This window comes from Scardinius erythrophthalmus (assembly GCF_964197995.2).
Source record: "Scardinius erythrophthalmus genome assembly, chromosome: 18".
Lineage (NCBI taxonomy): Eukaryota > Metazoa > Chordata > Actinopteri > Cypriniformes > Leuciscidae > Scardinius > Scardinius erythrophthalmus.
In genome coordinates, this window is record NC_138238.1 from 15,224,255 (window position 1) to 15,234,221 (window position 9,967).

Here is a 9,967-nt window from a genome sequence, read left to right on the forward strand (position 1 = left end):
TTTGCTCAATATATCTGTCAGACATAATGCAGTAAGGGAGAGATAAGGCCTAATCTTTTGATAAGCATTACTGGGAGAAAAGACAGTGGTCTCATAAAACTGTAAAGTGCCCAATTTCCTGTGCCTCTTTTTTTTAGCTAACCTAATGTCAAACTAGTAAATTGAAGTCAACATGATTCCAATGTTTTACCAAATTATATTGTAACTTATGGCTTGTATGTTAAGGACAGTATAGAGAACTCAAACATAATGAGGTCAGAAAGTCTGAGACCAACAAAAAACTATTAAAAAAAAGACAACAGAAGCATTTTCACTAGCGTCTCAGACTTTTAGACAACAAAGTACACTAAATAGAGAGGACATTGTGTAAAGATATAATTTACATAACTACGTAATTTACACATGTAAACTATTTTTTGCATATGGATTACTAGTATATACAAACTTTAATATGGAAACTATGCAAAGCTTTATGCAGAAGCACGGAGACACGACACTCTTTTCTGCATAGTGCCAAATAGCAAGATTGGAATCAAGGAACAGGTTATTTCCAGTAAAAGTGTATTATACTACATAGTAGTATACAGAAAGTACACTATACGGGCCAATGACAATTAAAGAGCTTTACACTGATGTTTAGAAAATTTGTTTAAAGGAGACATATCATGCTTTTAAATCGTTCCTTTTAACATATAAATCATACATTTGTAGTCTATATAAAGCGGAACTGCAATGCTTGGGTCTGAATTCCTCATTATTATAGCTCCACAGGCCCCCTTTTTACCCCTTTTCTGATGTGCGTCTGACAGCAACTCGTTTTGGTGCGGTCTCTTTAAATACAATTGAGACACGTCATACCCCGCCCCCTCTCCAGTTTGCAGAGGTTCAACTCCACCCCGTTCGGCCATTTCATAGTTTAATAGCAGAGATACGATTATAGTGGCACAGAAACTTTTTATTCACACGTTATTAACAAAATGTCAACAACGGAAGACTTGTCCAGCCAGCCTTACATGTTCGAGCCAGAGTCCGGAGCCGGAGCGAGATGAAAATGAAGACGACGAACCTGCAGAAGAACGTCTTCATATGGATGTATCGCAATGATGTGTTACTTACTGTATTTACACATGAAACTTTGGTCTTCCGACCTTTTACCACCGTGTCGATTTATTTTGATTAATATGTGCGAGGGAGAGAGAGCAAGACAGCGTCTAGTTTGGAGACGGTTACACTTTCGCCTGGCTCTGAAAAGAGAGAGTGAGCGCGCGCGCGACCGGGTCTCACTCTCTCTCTGCTCGTTCTTTCAGTTAAACATGCGCACTGTCATAAGCGCGGCAGTTCATCTACATTAGACGGTGTAATGAAGCGTATGGGTTACTACATCCAACAACCGAACATTTTAACTTACCCTCTCTTAACTTCTGCATCTTTTAGCTTGGACTACAAAATTGCAGCGAGAAATAAAAATGGCGGATTGCTCGAAGTGTTGGGCTGGAAGTCAATGTCCTTATTTGGCAGTTCCGCTGCAAATACTGTGACGTGATAGTTCACAAAACGTCATAGATAACAGAAAAATCTGAACAGGTTGAAAAATATGACCAAAACAGAATATAAAGATATCAACGAAGCACCTGAAGAGAATAATTTCAACTTTTCTGTACTTCTAAACACTCCAAATATACAACAAAATGCATTTAAGGGCTAAAAAAGTGGATTTAGCATGATATGTCCCCTTTAACGAAAGGTTTCAAACATAAAATTAAGCCATAGTATTTTATTTAGTTAATTTGTGTGGACTGTTGTGACACCTGACACTTTGGGGGTTTAAGATACCAAAATGGGTTTAATAGAATAAAGTGAGGCCTACAAGTCATGAATGTATCAAATTATTATAACAGGGATTTAATGCACTTGGACACAAAAAGATGCACGTCATGTCATTGACCCATATGTGAAATCAACACAACCCTCTACATTGCAAGTAAATTACTTGAATATTCCTCCTAAATTTCATGCCAAATACCTAAATAATGTCTGTCCAATTGCTAATTGCTGGATTTCACTCTGCAGATTGAGTTAGAGACGTTACTGTAACTCATTTAGGAAGGTGTGGAGAGAGCAGTTCAACATTTAAATAAAGCAGGAATACAGCAAATTGGGTCGCAAGTTCGCAACAATTGGGTTTTCCCTCTCCATATTTGCATGTGCATTGATATCAATGATTCGGTGCTACTAGCTTACAGGGTTGAATATGAAGTCATTGTCAAAACCACACAACATGAGCTGTGAAATCTTTAACATGGACTTGAGACTATTGGCATTACTTAAATTATGTTGAAGATAAAGATTTTAAACACGATAGGGGGGGGGTGCGCGTGTGTGTGCGCGTGCGCGTGTGTGTGCGCGTGCGCGTGCGTGTGTGTGTGTGTGTGTGTGTGTGTGTGTATGTGTGTAATTTAACATGCACTAACTTGGGTGGAGGTTTGATCTCCCTCCAGATCTGGCTTTTTGCACTCTTACGGAGAAAATTCTGAGGGGAGCCTTAATTGAAAAATCATGTTCGCTCTCTTTCTCTCGCTCAACCACAGGCTGAACCCATCACCTCTGCAAAAAACTGCCTCCTTCCTTTTTTCCTCTGTGACATCAACTTTGCTTAAGTTTAGTGCCATTTGCACAGGCAAAAGTTTCCAGCTGACAAGGCTGTATAGACAAATCGATATGAAAAACAGAGTCGCATTTAGAGTGCAATCCATCCACAACAAACCATACAGCAGGCAACCAGGAAAAATAAGACGTGTGTGTCCAAAGCATGTTAGTATTTTTCTGAAGTGTGTCCTCATGACATGCAGGGATTACTAGATAACCTCAGGTGCATCCAATAAAAAGCTTGGATCAATCTCCACTTAAACAATACCAAAAAACGATCTCATTCTCATTTTGTGTTTCTTGGCTAACTGGTTTAATTGGCATCATTTACTTCAAGCTACAATAAGTTACAGAAACAAAAACCATCCACGTAAAAGTTCCGCTAATAAAATTACTGCTGACTACCTGCCAAAGTCGAATGATTTCGCTGAGAGCAAAAGAAAGGCTAAACTATCCAGCCAGGAAAAAATTAACACAACTGTGCCTGCATATTCCACATTAAGAAACTAACCAAATGCAATTTGCAAACCACACATACTGTAGTTTAACAACTGTCTGGAGTTGTTAACTTCCATCAAGTGGGCACCAATATTTTAAACAAATGCAATTAGATTTAACCTCCTCAAAGCAAGCATTCAAACAGCTGACGGTGCACATAAAGAATCAACCTAAAAGCACTGCTGTCTCTAAATAAAAAGTCACAACAGCAGCAAAAGGAACGAGAAAAACAAAGATGTGACCCTTCCTAACCTCGAAACGGATGTGCTTTTTCTGCTGTGACCCACTTTCACAAACACATAGATTTGAGCAAGCAAATTACTCGAGAACAATAACAGTCGTGGCCCCCATAAGAGGACAATGTCTTCATTAGGCCTTAGAAACAGACTGTTTTTCCCCAGAGTTCCAGAACTCATGTGGCCCACTGCCAGAGAACATTCTGAGCGATCAACACATCTGGGATCCTCATGTGAGCACTAAGTATACGTTTTTAACTACGTGTGTCTGGGCAGAAGGTATGTCAGTGTGTAAATATGGTGCTAAGTCAGTCTATGGTCAGGAGCGTATGACTGTGTTTATACTCTGCAATGAGAAGCTTAAAATGGGTCATATCACGAGGAATCTGATTTTCCTTGAAATTTGCAGAAAGAGTTCAGTGTACTGTAAAAACATACTATGTAATAACTATGTATAACTTTCGAAAACTTTAAAGGTCCCGTTCTTCGTGATCCCTTGTTTCAAACTTTAGTTAGTGTGTAATGTTGTTGTTAGAGTATAAATAATATCTGTAAAATTATAAAGCTCAAAGTTCAATGCCAAGCGAGATATTTTATTTAACAGAAGTCGCCTACATCGAACTGCCCGTTTGGACTACATCCCTCTACTTCCTTCTTTAATGACGTCATTAAAACAGTTTTTTGACTAACCTCTGCCCACAGGAATGCTCCCTCAACTCTACCGAAATTCATTTATGTACTTGCGCACTTCTTATAACTTACTGTGTTTACTCAGCTCTTACGGTGATTTTCTGAAGTAAAACTGACGCTTCATCTTTTGTGTGATGTACAATAAACTTTATTAAACTCATCAGTATATGTTTGATCATCATTCGGACCTGGTCCGAAACAGCAGACTTGTAGGCTATTAATAATGGATACATACAAGCAGATGACAAATACGTTATAATAACCGTAATTAAACTACTAAACTATACCTGTTCCATCTCTATACAGCACTCTGACTCTGTAAGCATTATTGTCCGACTCAAAATGAACTCCGTTACTGAGAGTTTCTGATATTATCATCATTCCGTGAGATGAAATTGTCCTGAGAGACTGAGCGCGAGCTCATGAAGCTCCGCCCCCTGGGTTGTCCAGCAGCAGCTTATTTGCATTTAAAGGGCACACACTAAAACAGCGCGTTTTTCTGAGACCCAAAAAATGACAATTTAAACATGCTGTAAAAAATGATCTGTTGGGTATTTTGAGGTGAAATTTCACATACACACTCTGGGGACATCAGAGACTTATTTTACATCTTGTGAAAAGGGGCATAATACGGGACCTTTAAAAAAAAACATTTTTTTGTCTCCTGCTACTTCTGTAAATTAAACGTCAGACAACTTAACACATTTATACATCAGCAATGGTATTGAGAAGCGCTACCTGCCCAAAGACAGATGTTATATGGAGAAAGTTGGATAAACTATTGTTCCTAATAACAAATGAACAGAAATAATAACATAGAACCTACAGCTCTGCACTTCCTTTTGTTCTGGAGAAGATCCCTGATCAATTTCCCAAAGGTTATGTCCAGGCAAAATCTTTCAATGGAGAAACCAAATGCAAAGGCACACCCACCAAGCTACAGTTTGGCCTACAAGCAAAACGCAAAAGCCAGGTGCTTGTTGTGCTTCAGTCTATACTATTTCACAATCTTTTCTCAACAGTGAAGTTCATGCCTCAGGAGCCCCAGCTGCTCCTCATCCCAGTGCAGGGGGAGATTTGAGGGCCCCACACCGGTTCACGCTGCCTTCAAACCCCAGTGCTGGGTCTCTAACAATGATGTCAGCCTCTGCACTTATGCAACAGGGTCAGCCATTACTCAGAAAGAAAGCAGGAGGGTCTACAGAAAAGTTTTGCTCTGGTATAACACTGGGACTGTTTAAAAGAAGGCTCAGGGGCACTAGAAAGGGCACTTTTAAGAACATTAAATGTTCAAATTTTTTACTTTAGAACGAGCAATTGTATCTGTAACGTTATATGAGCCTATCATGTTTATATAATATTGTAGGCAAAAAATTTATTTTGTAAATGTTCTCATTTTATTCCACACAGCACCTCACGAGCAAGACATTGTAGAGTTTGGTCAATAGTAAGATTTGAAAAGGACAGATGAACAAAGAAACAATGATGTGTACCGTCATCCTGTCATATGATTTAAAAAAACAATGACAGACTTTGTGAAGGAAATCACAATATTAATCAAGGGTAACAGGAAGTTTACCGTTGGCGAAATGAAAACAATTGTCTCACTGACTGGTGCTCTGGTGCTCTCTCCTCACGCAGACCAGAGCAGGACTACAAGCTGCTATTATTTTGTTTTATTCTGATTAATAAGCAGTTGCTTCAGTAGGCCCTCTGTGTCTGTTGAATGATGGGTACGGGTGTTACCGTGCCAACATTAAGCAGACATATGGTCTGAGAAGTGTGTGTGAACTGAAACATCAAAGCAAAATGAAACTGATGTATTACTCACGCATTTTCACATGCAAAATATTTTAGGATGGATATTTTTTTTAAGCCATGTTTTGTCAAACATTTTAGGCCCCACTGTTAATTTAAAACAAAAGTAAACAAGGAAAATCAGGTAACAACAGAAATACCATGGCAGTACCATATCTGTAATTGAGCAATATTAATAGAATTTTTCAGTATCATTGAAGTAAAAAACAATTGTTAATTGAAATATTTAAATGCTAATGCTACCGATCCATAATCTGATTCTGACTTTTGATGTAGCCCGAATCATAATCACAAACCTGGTTTCTACCAAGATTGTTTTTCTCCATTCTGTCACCTGATGGAGTTTGGGTTCCTTGACACTGGCTTGCTCTTGCTTGCTTAGTTAGGGACACTTAATATTCAACGATATTATTGATTTGACTCCACTGAACTGAGCTGGATGATGACGTCACTGTTTTCTGCAGAACTGCTTTAATTAAGTAATTTAATAATTTATGATCTTTACAACGGAACTGAATCAACACTGAACTGACTTCAGCTGAACAATGACACTATTTCCTTTTAGAGCGGCTATACAGCCGAAATGAACTGTTTGCATCATTGAATAATTTTCCTGTTCTCACTGTAAAGAAACAATCTGTATTGTATAAAGCGCTATTATAAAATATAAGGCTAAATATTACATAAAAAACAAAAACTAAAGTAAAGTTAGAAATATTGCCTTGGCAACTAACTAAACATTTGAACTATAAAAAACTAAATCTAAAATAAAAATAAATCAATTCTACTAAAGTAATATAAAAACAAAACTACAAAAAATACACTAAAATAAAAACTGAAAATAGCAATTGAATGTTATTAAATAATTTAAACTGTTGAATTTATTCTTTAGCAAATCTCAAAATTTATATTTTTTCATTCTGTTCTTCATGATGCGATGCCTTAATTCACTTTTAACGTTTAAAACCACTGACATAACTTGAATACCAACAGAGTTTGCTAGGTCTCTAATTCAAAGACCATTAAAAAGTGAACCAATTAATACAAATTATGGATTTAAAATGATTTGAAGCAGAAAAGGAATTAGCTTTGAGCAGAACGTATACATCACAACAGTCATCTGACTTAAGTACCACAGACCGGAAAGGTTAACCATAGGCTAAGACTAGACATCCTGTTCTGTAATCCACATCATGCTCCTTCCACTGGCTGATTTTGCAGAAATATAACAGCCAATGGAAAGACAGCTTTGTTATGAAACATAAGAGCTATGATCAATCACAAGGCAAAGCTCTCCTGATCATCACTAGTATGATGAAAACAAATATGGATAGACGGTATGATTTTAATCAGTATGATTAAAAATGAGATCGGCCCATTCCTACTGGAGAGAACATTTGCACTAATCTTATTAAAATACATATTTTTTAAAAAGACAAGACTAGGAATAATCAGCATATTATAAGATAAAAATAATAAATGGAAACAAAAAAATCATATACAATTTCATATATAACCATTTTAGACTACTTTCTCCCTGATGGACAGACGGACATGTCAGTCTCTTAAAACGGACCTGCATTACTGGGCCAATTCTCTGCTTCAATCTACACCAACCATGCCCATATTTTACCCACTCTCTATCTCTCTCATTGAAGATCTATGCTAATAGCTGCCAGCATTACAAAACCCATTAAACTCAGATTTTAAAGGCCAAGCAGGAAATCGTTAAGAGGGCTTCCAAATGCAACCCAGGCACACCCTGAAAACAAGGGAACTGACAGCAATATGCTCTTATTATTGCTTAGCCATTGTTCTATACCTTTAACCTATGCATTTGAACCATTTCTCAAACAAACTGACAGCCTACTGAAGGAAATAGAGCAGAAGGTAAATTAATGAGATTGAATTTGTTTCTTATAGCCTGTATAAATGCAAAACAAGCTTGTTCAAATGTGAGGGTATACACTTGCTTTTAATACGGTTTGGTTTACAGTAAGGGCTCTTTGGGATGGATGGATCACTAAACACAAATGTAATTCGGATCACTAACACAAATGCAATTTGTTAACCATGTGCATTTAGGTCACCATCTCTAATAAAATAAAAAGAAATGAAACTTTAAGGAACTTGGCTGAAAAAAAAAAAAAAAACACGTTAAGCCAATTAAAAAAATCTATATCAAGAATTTAGTTTAAAACTTGAAGGTAGTATCTTATGTCCTAAAGTGGTCAACTTTTCATTGCTTTTTATTTATTTAATTTTTTTAAGTACAAATATTACATTCAGTCACTAAAACAACTTGCCTAATTCTGATTATCTAGCCTAAATTATGTTTAAAATTATTTTAGACGGACTATAGCATGTCACACCGCAGAACAACTTCCCATAACCAATTCAGGCAGGCCAACTAACCACATGTAAAAACAAAGTTGTTTCTGGCAGAACTAAACAGAAAAAGGAACCATAAAAGTCATAAGCCTGCTTTACTGGTGGTGTTATACTGCATTAGATCAATGCAAATTAGACTAGATAATAAAATAATCCAGAGCAGTGCAACAAAAGCTGGTATTGTTTTGTTACTTTGTGTGCAAACTGTACATAGCCTAGAGCTGTGCAAAAAGGCTCTTAAACTAATACTTTTACATTGAGTATACAACTAACAGAGCAATATTTAGGATTTTGAATGCAAAGACACATACATATGAAGAGTTCAGATGCAAAAGCCTCTAAGTGCCATCTGAAATTTTCTTCTAGAATGACCATTTTTATCAAGCTCATTTATTTAAGTTCAGTAATTTCACTTAAATGACAATTCATAGGTAATTTTCATTGCCATTTAAGTGAAATTACTGAACTTAAATATACGAGCCTGATAAAAATGATCATTCTAGAAGAAAATTTCAGATGGCACATAGAGGCTTTTGCATCTGAACTCTTCATATACACACACACACGCCGAGTCCCGTCACATCACATCATAAGAGCACCAGTCATCAGGTGTCACGTTAATTTAATTTCTCTGCTTTTGAGAACTGCATCTCCTCAGGAGCGCGCTTCATGACCGCGCACCCCAGCTGGGAAACATGTAGTGTATCAAATAACGGGAGCGACCCTTCCTTTAACCACAATGAAGGACAAACAGACCACTAGTACGCTTTACGTGGCGCTTCGTAACCTCACCCTATACCTACCTTACGGATACACTTCAATAAAGTTTATCACTTCAGTTCACGGTCTATTTTGCACACTTTCCACGTGTGAGCACAACTATCATTCAATTACTGGCGCACGGGAGCGCGCATCATGTCCACTGTTATACTCAAGAATCCTTGATGTGAACTCCTGAAACAATTACAAAATTATAGTCGAAGGCTACTACTGCTCAACTGTAGCGCTTAAAGTTAAACTAAGTAAATACGTAATGCCTGTGAATGATTTAAAAATCTCTCTGAGACCGCTAAACAAAATGATAAAAACAAACCATCAACAAGCTTGAGGAGAAACAGCTTTTTTAAACACTATTTATCTAATTACTCAAGAGAATTTAAACACAAACCTACTTATGTTTTGTTTATTGTCAGGCTAATTGCTAAAAACAAGACAAAACTCACTTGGGGAATTGCGCACAAGCGAAATGTATGCAAACAATTAATTTAACAACTTACCCGCGGGATACTTGTCACTGATGTTTAGGAGTTTTTTCCAAACTGTAGTTCGTTAATACAAAGGCGTCATCAAAGAATATCTCAACAAACATATCTTGACAAACTGATGAGTTGCGTGAGTGCAGAGACACCGCGCGCGCGTCAGTCTGTCATTCACGCTCACTAGAGCGCGCCTCGAACTTGCATTTGTCCTCAGCAGCTTCCGGGCGACGTGAGCTTAATCTTAAAGGCATAGTGGATCCACCAAAAAAAAAAAAAAAATAATAATATTCTGTCTTAATTTTTCTACCAGACTTTTACAACTGCATAGTTTTATTTGTTCTGTAGAGCACTAAAGAAGATGTTAGGGACTTGTATCTTTGTTCCATGCAATGAAGTTGAATGGTTGGTGACTCATTCTTTCTAACATCT

At 37.2% G+C, this 9,967-nt stretch overlaps 1 protein-coding gene across 4 annotated transcripts in view; it reads right to left on the minus strand.

The window, feature by feature from the left end:
* The window catches only part of svila (supervillin a), an 82,912-nt gene extending 73,195 nt beyond the window's left edge, over positions 1–9,717 (minus strand). For all 4 annotated transcript variants that reach the window (XM_081393643.1, XM_081393641.1, XM_081393644.1 and 1 more), the window contains exon 1: positions 9,557–9,717. The gene's annotated coding sequence lies outside the window, so the exon portion shown is untranslated. The remainder of the gene's footprint in view (positions 1–9,556) is intronic.
* Between the last annotated feature and the right edge of the window lie 250 nt (positions 9,718–9,967).